We start from the raw sequence: 13,641 nt of genomic DNA on the forward strand, positions 1-13,641 counted from the left end.
GTACCTCCTTCCGTATGTTTGGGGAGTCTTCCACATGCCTTTTGGCGAACACCAAACATGTTTGCACATTTTTTTCTTGAAGCATTTGCTTTTTTTTCTGGCCGCTCTTCCGTAAAACCCAGCTCTGTGGCGTGTACGGCTTAAAGTGGTCCTATGGACAGATACTCCAATCTCCGCTGTGGAGCTTTGCAGCTCGTTCAGGGTTATCTTTGGTCTCTTTGTTGCCTCTCTGATTAATGCCCTCCTTGCCTGGTCTGTGAGTTTTGGTGGGCGGCCCTCTCTTGGCAGGTTTGTTGTGGTGCCATATTCTTTCCATTTTTAAATAACGGATTTAATGGTTCTCCGTGGGATGTTCAAAGTTTCGGCTATATTTTATAATCTTCATAGTGCCACTTGCTTAGTGGTGTTGCAGACTCTGAGGCCTTTCAGAACAGGTGTATCTATTCTGAGATCATGTGACAGATCATGCGACACTTAGATTGCACACAGGTGGACTTTATTTAACTAATTATGTGACTTCTGAAGATAATTGGTTGCACCAGATCTTATTTAGGGCCTTTATAGCAAAGGGGGTGAATACATATACATTCTTTACTTTACATTTTTTGTATTTTTAAATTATTTATTTTTTTAAGTTATTGTTTTCATTTCACTTCACCGATTTGGACTATTTTGTGTATGTCCATTACATGAAATCCAAATAAAAATCAATTTGTATTTTTCTTGGCAAGTCAGTTAAGAACAAATTCTTATTTTCAATGACGGCCCAGGAAAAGTGGGTTAATTGCCTTGTTCAGGGGCAGGACAACATATTTTTTACCTTGTCAGCTTGGGGATTTGATCTTGCAACCTTTCAGTTACTAGTCCAACGCTCTAACCACTAGGCTACCTGCCGCCCCAATTTACATTACAGGCTGTAATAAAACAAAATAGGAAAAACTGCAGGGGGTGAATACTTTTGCAAGGCACTGTACTACCATACCCCATTCAAAGGCACATGCAGTTTTTGTCTTGCCCATTCACTTTCTGAATGGCACACGTAAACAATCCGTGTCTCAACTGTCTCAAGGCTTAAAAATCATTCTTTAATAACCTGTCTCCTCTCCTTCATCTACAGTGACTGAAGTGGATTTAACAAGTGATATCAATAAGGGAACATAGCTTTCACCTAGATTCACCTGGTCAGTCTATGTCATGTAAAGAGCAGGTGTTCTGAATGTTTTGTATACACATAATAGTCTCTGCAAAAAGCTACCACACACTTTATATAATTATTGTCTAACATTCAATAATTGTTTTGAAAAGACAAAGCTAAATGGATCCGAGCTCTGATAGAACAGAGATGTGCAGGCACATTTGTCAATAATGAAATATAATAACATTCATGTTTACTCATTGAATGAGACTGAATTCATGTTTTGTTAGACATACCAGCTATTAGCTTGGAGGAGAGAGTAGCCATGTCCGAAATCAGTCTTGCCTACTACTTATTAAAACTATATATAGTGTACTTATCATACTACATACTATTTATAACATACGGTTTCGAAGAAATAATGCCGTAAGCAACACATATCAACATTTTAAGTTCAACCATACTGATAATGCGCTATATAATCCATAATTGCGTTGTTTTCCGCCATTCATCCATTTATCTGATTGTCAGCTATGTCAAACACACGTGGTTCTGAAAATACTATTCTCTTCTTCAATTACATGCAGTGAATCCGTACTAAATGAAAAGCCAAAATGAGTATGATATCCTTGCATTTAAAACGTACTACATAAAAAAAATGTCACATACTATAAAACATTCTATTTTCATAAACCCGAACGGCCTACTATTTAGGCCTCAAGTACGCATCTGTAGACCAAATTATTGTTCTGCACAAATATCAGATTTCAATTTGCTCTGCCGGTATTTAATTGTATGTGTTTGGGCCACCTTTTCTGTACTCAGCCTTTGCTAACCCAGTACAGAGAGAACAGTGAACAGAGACAGCCCTTCTTCAGACAAGCTGTAACAGTCAGCAGAGGAGACAGCAATTACAGCACATCTGATGTGTGTCGGAAAGGACCCTCTTCCTCAGATACACACAAACATACACAGTGACTGCAGCAACCAACTCACACACACACAAATCACGCCATCACATCATCTCGCACGCACATACACGACACACACGTACACACACACACATACAGACAGACATACACATGCACTAACATGCACACACACGCACACACACACACACACACACACACACACACACACACACACACACACACACACACACACACACACACACACACACACACACACACACACACACACACACACACACACACACACACACACACTGTCACATCCCAACCAACACCCAGAACACTTCCTGGAATGTTGCCAGGCGATAATGGATTAGAGAAGTCCAACTTGAACACTGGTCGTCCGCAGCGACGAAACACCCCCACCTCACCCACTTCCTCGTATCTAATCGCTGTGACTTCAGTAGTGAGTGTCACCCCTCTTCCCTTCCCTCCCATAGGGGGTCATCCATCAGCTGTCCGCTCGATCCTGGTTGCGACAGGCCTCAGCCCCAGTCTAAGTGGCAAGACCCACCCAGCATATGCTACTAAAGTAGTAGGCTGTGGGAGGGACAGTTGGAGGGACAGTTGGAATGGGGAGTGCCAGGGGCCGGCTAGTTGTGGGCTGCTGCTCGGTGCGATGTGAGGACAGACGGGTGAAGAGGCTCCCAGGCAGCTCACTGTGTCACCATTGCTAGGCTTCAAGTGGAGAGCCAGGCAGGGATGCAGGGAGAGAGGTTGGGTATGCAAAGCACTACTGCAACACTACATTGTACTATCACTCTGGACAGGGGCGAGAGACTTTACTCCGATGGCCGATGGGAGAAAGTGTGAGAAAGAGTGTGAGAGTGAGAGAGAAAAAATTAATGAAAGAGGAGAACACTTCATAAGACTTAAATCTGGTCAATATGGTCCTCCAACTCCTAAAGCTGATTCCCTGTTCCATCCCATCCTTACACGTACATGCGCACCCACACATACTCTTGCGGCTGCTATGTCATTAGCGGCCGCCGTCTCAAGTGTGTGTGAGTGTGTGTGACTACGGGGGGATTGCTCTTAATCCCATTAGTGGTGGAACACACAGCTTTACAGCCCTCTCCTCCAGACCTGTCTCCTGTCATTACCCTGACCCCTCTCTCTATCTGTCCCCCTCTCTGCCGTACCCACTCTCTCACATACACTCACTGCCTCTCACTCCTCGGCTTGTCTCCAACGCCAAAACCTAAACCCAAACACAGGTCTGTCCATAGTACCATCAGTCTTTATCTACTCCAGACAAAATCACTCTGTACTTTTCTCCTTTTTATTCTTAAACACTTACCATCTCGTTACCTTACTTTTTCGCCTCTTTTTCGATTTTGTCTTCAAATAATAAACTCTTTCACCTCTGTCTCAAAAAGAGAAACCATCAACACAGTACCCTCTTTAAAAAAAGAGTTCCAAAAGGGTTACAGGAAAACTATTTTGGGTTCCATGTAGAACCCCCTGGGAAAGGGTTTTGCATGGAACCCAGTAGTGTTCTACCTGGAACCAAAAAGGGTTATTCTAAAGGTTTTCCTATGGGGACAGTCGAAGAACCCTTTTATGTTCTTAATTGCCCCTTTTTCCGAAGAGTGTAGAGCTGAAATATTCACATCCTAAAAGAGACTCTGTTGGGAATACACATCTTCCTAGAGGAGTTGCATTATTGGAAGTATTTATCGCGTCTTAGCTTCGAAAAGAACATAAGAATCTCACCTCATCAAATTTGTGATCCCACCAGGAGAATTGAGAACCTTAAAGTGGCAGAGAATCAATGGGAAGGCTGTTAAAACATAAAACACCCCATCGACAACCCAGGACGGCTCATATTAATGGTCGGAACGGAGCAAATGGAATGGCATCAAACCATGTGTTTGATATATTTGATACCGTTCTGCTGATTCCGCTCCAGCCATTACCACAAGCCCATCATCCCCAATTAACCCTTTGACAATACGGAAACCTGTGTGGGATCATTCTACAGTGGTCTCTGTAGCTAAACCAGTGTGATTAGAACACTTATTTTGAACGTCCAGTTACGATTGACGCAACAGTCAGCGTTTGGGCTGGCCACACTGTTTTTTTCACAGAATCATTTTGCACAAACGCAGCCTTTATAATGTTATGTCCTTAGTACGAGCAGATTATTTGTTGGATGCAATGTTCAGACATTCACAGAAGTAGTGACAGCATAACACAGTTCTCATCCAAACCAGAAGAATGTAGGCTACATTAGTCGTAGCGCTAACTGAGAGAAGAGTGACCTAAAACATGCGGTCATATTTAGCTAACTCTCGGCTGACAGAAGCCATAATATGAATTAGCTAATAGCAATTACTATTTACAATTCATCACATCACAGGTGACCTCACCAGTGATTGAGATAATTGAGTAAAACACTTTTTTTTTAACATTTTGAGGGCGCCGTGGGCTAACTGTCCTGTTGCGTAACAATCACATTTTGGAACAGCGAGTGCATTCTGACATCACGTGCATAAAACAACTGAAGCTGGGGCGATCATTAGAGAGATATTTGGAACTCACATGTGAAAGGGTTAGGGTGCCACCAACTTCCTGTGATTGAAACGCATAATAAAGGAAAAACAACCATTAATACTAATATAGACTCATGTTAACGGAAACAGCAGCACTTTTTGATGGAATGAAGCTTGTTACAAAATGGAGGAAATTAATTCAAATGTGGATTGTTATGAAGAGTAAAAGTAAAGGCTATAGTTGAATGTGTTTCTGAATACAAGACCCATCCTCTACCCACACCTTACACTCTTAGAACAAAAGGTTTAAAATTGTACTTAAAGGGGTACAAACGCGTAAGAATAGGTACAAATTTGCCTTTTTAGCGTACCACCACATTGACAAAGTTGTTTGTTCAGGGTGCCTTTCAAGTGAATTTTTGAGTTACCAGTAACACCAATAACTGTTTGCGCTAGTGACAGAGACATGGTTGTTGGATTCAATGGCTTTCAGTCCTGTAGCCTTCACCATGTGAGTGCCTAAGTGAATGTTTTATAATTTCAATTAATTTCTTCATGACAATATATTACATACAGCAAAAGGCCGTACTTTGACAGCCTAGATGTACTCCAACACAGTGGTCTGAAACTCAAAGTGATATTGAAATCGAGAGTTAGGATATCCAAAAATGTGACCTTTTTTATCACCTGCAAGCTGCATTTAAAATGACTGCCAAGTTAGGGAAAATGTATAAATGAGACTACCTCAACCATTTAAACGGGAACAACCATATCAGTAACGGTTACAATAAGTCCAACAATTAGCTTAGAACATTTTAAAGGTAACTAGCAAAATAATGGAAACATTTGAGTAGGTTGTCAGGACAATGGTCGGTATTTGCGCTCAGTCTATAGGATCCTCCCTGCTTGGACTAGTCTTTGTAACGGGCTTCTTCTGATAAACAGATGCCCCAACACAGATACTCCACTCTGACAGTGACTGAATGGAGGTGAAATACGCTGTGACAAGGAGCAGTGTAAAGGTACAAACACACACGTGCGTGCACGCACGCATTCACACACACACACACACACACACACACACACACACACACACACACACACACACACACACACACACACACACACACACACACACACACACACACACACACACACACACACACACACACACACACACACACACAAACACACACGCACACAGACATACACACTCACAAACCATGTCCAAACCCATTCTGACGGAGTTGATGTGACATCACTGTCGTGGCAGTCTGTCACTTCACCTGTGAGTAGGTTTTACAGCTGTTACTGACACTCCTCACTGACGGAACAACTGCTCAGGGCAGACACAACCTTCCCAGAGCTCAGGTCCTAAACAACCATCCCAGAGAGCTAAGATCAGAGCGAGAGCTCTGGCAGATATGGAAAAGCAGGTAAACTCCACCAACCCCACAGCAAACATACACAGACACGACACACACCTGGCAACACACATACACTGCTACATACGTAGGATCTTCATTTCATCACTCTTTTGTTGCTGAGAATTGTCCTGTACTGCAGGAAGTGCAAACTTTTACTGTATTTAAAAGACTTTGTAATTTCCACTTAAAAATGTTTTGATTTTCCCTAATGAAAAATGAATCTTGTTGCTGCAAAAATATTTTCCTGCTGTAGCAAACTGCTCAAATTATGATCCAAAATATGTACTAGCTCTTTCAGCCCTAGCTTCCTGTACAATAATATACACAGTACCATTCAAATGTTTGAACACACCTACTAATTCAAGGGATTTTTCTGCCAAATTTCTGCCAAAAAAAAGAATTTTGATTAAAAAAAAAGTTTATGTTTAAATGGCTCTCCTGTGAAGTATTGACTCGCGACATACGCCCATTTCAAATATTGATTGACATATTTTCATTTGCAAAAGTAACCAATCAGCATTCAGGTTTAGACCCACGTTGTATCAATATATAATATTTCCTTCTTTAATGCATACATTTTCCAGTGAGCAGTTAAAAAAGTTGTTTTAAGTATGCCTTATGCCAGACTTGGGTGGTTCTAGTTCGAGTGATCTCCGTATGCACACCAGTGGGGACCTCGGCAGCTCGTTTGATGTGGCTTGACTGAGCGTCGTGTGGAGATCAAGAGGAGAACAGGCAATGGTGAACAAGGGCCCAGGAAAACCAGGGAACTTTAATGGACGAAATCCCCTGCTGAGTACAGAGGACGTAACACACAGACACAAGGCAAATCAAGGCATTTATCTCTACCGGAATGAAAAGAGACATAAAACACACACACACTTTCAGGTCCACTCAAGAGGCCACTCAAAGTAATGATATCAAAGAGGTCTGGAGAATATTCAACATGAAATAAAGCAAATTAAGGTACTTTTTGTACATTACAGAGTTTTAGTATCGTACTATATGTGAAATATGACCATGAAAAATAAAATAGAAAGCACGCAAAAAACAAAAGCATTTTGACAAGATGAACACTAATTAATTACAATTTTTGTGTTTAGCATCAATAAAAAAAAGACAGTTGAGAAGAGAGAGAGGGATGGGATAAAGGGATGGATGGAGAAGAGAGGTCAGGAGAGGAGAGACAGACTGCGCTGGGTGGTGTAGTCACCTGGGGTTCTGGGTTTGCCCATTAGTTGTTGACCCGATTTAGGATCGCAGCTGTGGAGCAATGCAGGAGTCAGAACCTCTAAACATGCCCCCTCTCTACTCTCTCTCTCTCTCCCTTTTTTAAAATATTTTTCTTTCTCTCTTTCTCTCTCTCTCTCTTTCGCTCTGTCTCTATCTCTCATGACACGTGTGTGTCACTCCCAATGCATAACACTACTGTACATGCCATACTGTACAATAATTGTTGTCTGATGGTTGGGTTCTATTTGATTCTTTAGTTTGGGGAGGAATGCCAGTAGTGTTTATCTGGAGTGTTGAGTCCTTCTCACACACTCCTCCATCAACTGGGTCAACGCATGTCTAGCACACCGTGTAAATGTTAATTATTACAGTCTCTCTCTCTCTCTATTCCCCACCTCCTCCCCCTATTCTCCAGTCCAGTGTGGCAGGGACAGGGCCCGTTGGGTAACGCTGCCTGAGTGTTTGCCCATGAAACATTAAACAGACCACCAAACTTTCCACTGCTCCCCCTACGACGCCCCATGACATCGCCTACCCCCCCCCCCCCCCCCCCCTAACTTTGCTCTGGTCTCCCTGGTAGCTGTACAGTATGTAAATCTCTTCTCCCAGAGCCTTGGATCCAGTTTCCATGCCTTGGAAGGCTGATATTCTGCCTGATATTCCAGCTTGCCGTTGACATTGTTCCATCTAAGGAATATAACAAAAATACATACCTTCGTTACATCCCGTCTAGACTAGTGTAATGTCCTTCTATCAGGCTGTACCGCTACCAATCTGAAAAATCTCCAATTTGTACAAAATGCTGCTGGCAGAGTCCAGAGTCCAGGAACCAAAAAGTATGAACACGTCACTCCGATTCTTGTCTGACTTCACCTACTCCCCATACGGTCCCGTACAGATGACACGTTCCAACTCAAACATACAAAGCTTTACACGGACACACTCCCAGCTACAGATGTACTATCTTCATTTGATCACTCAAATGTATCCTGGGGAGCAGGAACTGCAAATTGTAATGTATTCAAGGTTTAAAAAGGCATATAAAGTTAGTAATCTACAGGTTACAAATTTGGACTTGATTTGCCCTAATGAAAAATAGTATCCACCCCTACAAAAATGTATATTAATTATAATCCACATAATAATTTTAAAAAATCCTGTTGCTGCAGGATTATTTTCCTGCTGTGAAAAAAATGTCAAATTAAGATGAAATGCTAATACTATACAAACCCACTAGAACCCTCACATCTCAAGATGCCAGCCTTCTCGTCATCCCATAAAAAAACACAGCTGGGTGCAGGGCCTTCTCCCATAGTGCACCATCCCTGTTGAACAGCCTTGCATTCCATGTCCAGGAGGCAGACTCAGTCAAAATTGTTAAAGCCCAACTTCTCATTATAAAAACACCCTATGTGGCATCGATACAAGTCATAAACATTTATTCTAGTGTCAAAATTGACTACAAAGTGTAAATAGGATATTTTGGGTCATAAAGTCAGTATGGTCCAAAACGGAGTTGTGACTGCGTCCTGACTTACTTGAGAGTTTGGTTAGGATTACAATTATGTCAACAATTAATTCCCCCTTTTTCCTATTTAACACATGGTGACACATTGTTTTCTGGGAAAGGCTTGGCGAGGTTGCTTTGCATGGCCCGGTGCCCCGGGCGGGCGGAGACCTCTCCTTAAGAAGACCAATGGAATGGTTGAAAATGAGCAAACCCCACCCACCCGGCGCCCCGGGCCATGCAAAACGAGTTACTGAATTAGCCCTTATTTGTTGTGATTGAATGGTAAAGACACCCACATAAAACCACTCGTCGAAGACAACTCTCGTTTGCTTTCAGTCTTGGCCACTAGCATTGCTTATTGATCAATGATGAAAAATGAGGCCAGAACAAGAAGTGCAGTTCTCTTTTAATATTAGGCTACAAGACATATTTTTAATGTCAGTCATGGATAGTACATTTCATGATTTTAAATGGACTATTTTTAAGTTACTTTAAATGTTAATTGTGTCTGTTTACTTGCTTCTCTAACACCCTGCTTTTCCCACATTCCCATGAGCTTGTGAGCCCCCCATCCACCCGACCCAGGATCCAACTATCCATCCACACTCCATAAGTCCATCCATCCGTCCACCTTACTTCCTGACTGTCATTGGGCCCACTGCACTAACTGTCACTCCTGCCCCACTGGATGTTTTATTGTCCTGTGTGTCCTAACCCCATATAGTGCCCCTGTAACCCCCGCCCCATGTTCCGCTTAGTTTACTATCTGCTGTATGTCTGCTGTTTTTCTGTTTTTGAATTCTCTGTGTTTGTTTATTTTTAATTATCTTTGTGAATTGTTTTGAGGCGTTGCTTAAATGCACTTTAAATAAATTGTGATTTGATTTAACAGCAGACTCCAGGAGGTTCCTGAGCCTGTCCACGGCTCCTTATAGTAAGACTGTACTAAGCCAGGCTCTCTCTCCCACACACACTGTTACAGCGCTGCTGTAAGCGCTGGGGCGCCATTTCGACTTTGTAAAAATTCGTTCCCAAATTAAACTGCCTCGTACTCAATTCTTGCTCGTACAATATGCATATTATTATTACTATTGGATAGAAAACACTCTCTAGTTTCTAAAACCGTTTGAATTATTTCTCTGAGTGAAACAGAACTCATTCTGCAGCACATTTCCTGTCAGGGAGTGAGATTTCAGAAATCGAGGTCCCTGTTCTGAGGTCAGTTTATAAGTCCCCATGTAAGCCATCGGGCTACATGCACTGCATACGCCTTCCTCTAGATGTCAGTAAGCGGGGAGAATTTGAATGGAGTGGATTGCGCAATCTGGGGCCCTATATAAGACCGTGGAACGGAAGTACCGTTCTTTTCAACGGGGCGCCTGGCGCAGCAGGGACATCACAGTGGCCTCCTGCAAAGCTTTCGTTTTAGCAGTTCTATATCTCCGGTCATGTTTTTATTCGTTATAGTTGTTAAAGACATCATAAGGTAGTTCATTTAAACCGACTTATAGCAGTTTATATCAGTTTATTGCGATTTTCCTGGATTTCTTTGTGATGCGCTTTCACGAGTTGGACACCTCTCCAGTGGGTGGCTATCGTTAGCTGCTATTTCCACACGAGAAGAGGACATCTTTCAACCAAAAGACGATTGTTCTGGAGAAAGGACACCTTGCCCAAGATTCTGATGGAAGCTCGGCAAATAGTAAGCAATCTTTATGTTGTTAATTCGTATTTATGTTGACAAATGTCAAATAATAATTCCGCCATGAATTTCGGTGCGGTCTCGCTTTAGCGCACGCTGTATGCTGAAGTAACGTTAATTTTAAAAATGTAACACAGCGATTGCATTAAGAACTAATTTGTCTTTCATTTGCTGTCCAACTTGTATTTTTTTAGTCAAGTTTATGAATAGTTTTCGATTAGAATAGGTGCCTCTCCAAGATGGCGCCGGACAGTTGCTTGAAGTTTTGGCCACTAATCACATTGTATAACCACGATTTGTGCCGCTAAATATGCACATTTTCGAACAAACTCTATATGCATTGTGTAATATGATGTTATAGGACTGTCATCTGAAGAATTCTGAGAAGGTTAGTGAAAGAATTAATATATTTTGGTGGTTTATACGTTATCGCTATTTTTGGCTTGAATCAATGCTGTTGTGATGTTTGCTATTGTGGTAAGCTAATATAACGCTATATTGTGTTTTCGCTGTAAAACACTTAGAAAATCTGAAATATTGGCTGGATTCACAAGATCTGTGTCTTTCATTTGCTGTACGCTGTGTATTTTTAAGAAATGTTTTATGATGAGTAATTAGGTAATACACGATGGTCTCTGTAGTTATTCTAGTCGCTTTGGTGAGAGTTGTGATGGTGGCTGCAATGGTAAACTATGATTTATACCTGAAATATGCACATTTTTCTAACAAAACATATGCTATACAATAAATATGTTATCAGACTGTCATCTGATGAAGTTGTTTCTTGGTTAGTGGCTATTTATATCTTTATTTGGTCGAATTTGTGATAGCTACTGATGCAGTAAAAAAATGGTGGAGTAAGAAAAGTGGTGTCTTTTGCTAACGTGGTTAGCTAATAGATTTACATATTGTGTCTTCCCTGTAAAACATTTTAAAAATCAGAAATGATGGCTGGATTCACAAGATGTGTATCTTTCATTTGGTGTCTTGGACTTGTGATTTCATGAACATTTTATTATATGATATCCCTGTGGCTTTAGGCTAGGCTATGCTAGTCAGCTTTTTTGATGGGGGGGATCCCGGATCCGGGTTTGTGAGGCGTTAGAGGTTAAGAAAAAAAGGTGCTATCTGTCCCCATAGGAGAACCCTTTGAAGAACCCTTGTTGTTTCCAGGTAGAACCATTTTGGTTCCATGTAGGACCCTTTTAACCGGGACCAAAAAGGGTTCTCCTATGGGGACAACCCAAAAAACTTTTTTCTAAGTGTACCACCAGTCAGTAACCCTAGAATCCTGTGTGTGTGTGTGTGTGTGTGTGTGTGTGTGTGTGTGTGTGTGTGTGTGTGTGTGTGTGTGTGTGTGTGTGTGTGTGTGTGTGTGTGTGTGTGTGTGTGTGTGTGTGTGTGTGTGAGCAGCACTAAAGTGTTAATAGTGTAAAGTAGAGAGAGAGAGAGAGAATTATAGCTAATTTATGGATCTTGCATGCTTCTTGCATGAAAAATATACTTTGGGCTTAAATTTAAGTGAACAATATCATGCACCTCCCAGATTATGGATTTGTACATGTATCACTGCCTCTATGTGTATATGCCTCTCTGTTGTTCTGTCTCCCTGTTGCTCTGTCTCTTCGTCTGAATTTCCTTTCTCTGTTATTTCTCTGTGTTTGCAGGGAGATGAACCAGTTTGTGAAATATGGCTGCCAGCCTTAAACAACTTTTCCTTCCCAGAGACGCAGATGCTTTCCTCACTCCAAACAAACACACACATGCATGGGATGCTGAACACATACAAGTCCCATCGTCCTCATTCTAAAACATTGCACTTTACATTCAATTGAAAAAGGTGAATCTATGAAATGTGTTATGTTATCTACCCTCCTGTCCTGTGATACACTATAGTGGTTTTATCTCCTTAGCGGAGACACAGAGTCAGTCAGGCGAAAGGTAAAAGGCGAGAAAGAGAGGCTCCCGTGAAATGTGAGCGTTCCCAACACACCTCGTGCCAAAGGGTCTAAAGAGAGATTGCAAATGCAAAAGGAAGCCTTTCACCAATCTCACAGCTGTGTCATAAAGTGTTAGCTCTTTCCCAATGCGTTGAAATATCATGCCCCCAAACGTTGAACAAATAATCACGATTCTCAACAATGGGGGAAAGTACATCTGGCTGCTCTTTGGGGCCGATTTGAGGTCTGAACTGTAAGGGAACATTTGGCCTCTATGACAAGAGAGGGCCTTGGGCTCTAAGTGCTGTCACAGTCAAGACCTCCACACCTCACTGACAACCACAACAAACACTGCCATTTAACCACAGATTTAGTCACTAACACACACATTCCATTGGACCTCGGATAACTTTGAGATGAGGGTGCAGCACAGACTGTGAATGCGTGAAGTAAAAAACACAAATGTGGTCAGCAAAATGTAATTGTTGTTTTGCCAGGTCTCCCTCGGAAAAGGCATTATTTGTCTCAATGGGACTAAAATCAATATTAGATATCTGACGGAATGTCTAATCGAAATATATAAAATTCCTCTGGTCTGATCTGAGAAGTACAGTAAAGCCTCAGAAGTCTATGGAAGACAAAAAGAGGGGACAAGGATAGGCCTTGGCTTATTCAAAGGGGCAGAGCCCCGTAGGGCCTTGATCATGGGGCCTTCTTAGATGAATTACTTATTAGGAAATGTATGCTGGGCATGAGGGGATCTATCCAGGCCCTGTGATCTCTGTGCCAGTTTAGCCAGCGTCCTTTCTGTCCCTCTGTTATGCTCCAACAAGCCCAGTGCACCAGCGTGCTAGATAACTGGCACTGTTCTTTGTGCCAACTTTGGCCAATGTAAGACAGAGAGGGAGGGAGAGTGCAAGAAAGAAAGAAAGAAAGAAAGAGAGACCAGTCAACACAGACGGTGGAGATAAATACTGAGACGAGAAGAGCAAACTGAAGAAAATAAACACTGTAAAGCAATCTACGTTTAAAACATTGACAGACCAGAGGAGACTGATAGAGGGTGAAACAGAGTGAGAGAGAGGGAAAGAGAGCGCTCTGCCACGTATGGTACAGACCAGCCTGTCCAGTCAGTCGCAGCAGTGATGACAGTCTGGGTGTGATGCTGGGCCAGGGAGAATACACTAAATTAAGAGTAACCCCTCAGAACTGTGTGTGCGTGTGTGTG

The 13,641-nt window shown here is 42.0% G+C and overlaps 1 long non-coding RNA gene across 1 annotated transcript; it reads right to left on the minus strand.

Moving 5' to 3' along the window:
- Nucleotides 1-6,581: 6,581 nt before the first annotated feature.
- LOC120045676 lies at nt 6,582-8,064 on the minus strand. The gene is made up of 3 exons (XR_005476743.1): nt 7,975-8,064; nt 7,242-7,291; nt 6,582-6,820 (listed from the first exon to the last, which is right to left on the minus strand). It is a non-coding gene; the product is annotated as an uncharacterized LOC120045676 (long non-coding RNA).
- Nucleotides 8,065-13,641: the final 5,577 nt, after the last annotated feature.

The sequence above is a fragment of the Salvelinus namaycush genome, chromosome 4 (genome assembly GCF_016432855.1).
Source record: "Salvelinus namaycush isolate Seneca chromosome 4, SaNama_1.0, whole genome shotgun sequence".
In the NCBI taxonomy this organism is placed as follows: Eukaryota; Metazoa; Chordata; class Actinopteri; order Salmoniformes; family Salmonidae; genus Salvelinus; species Salvelinus namaycush.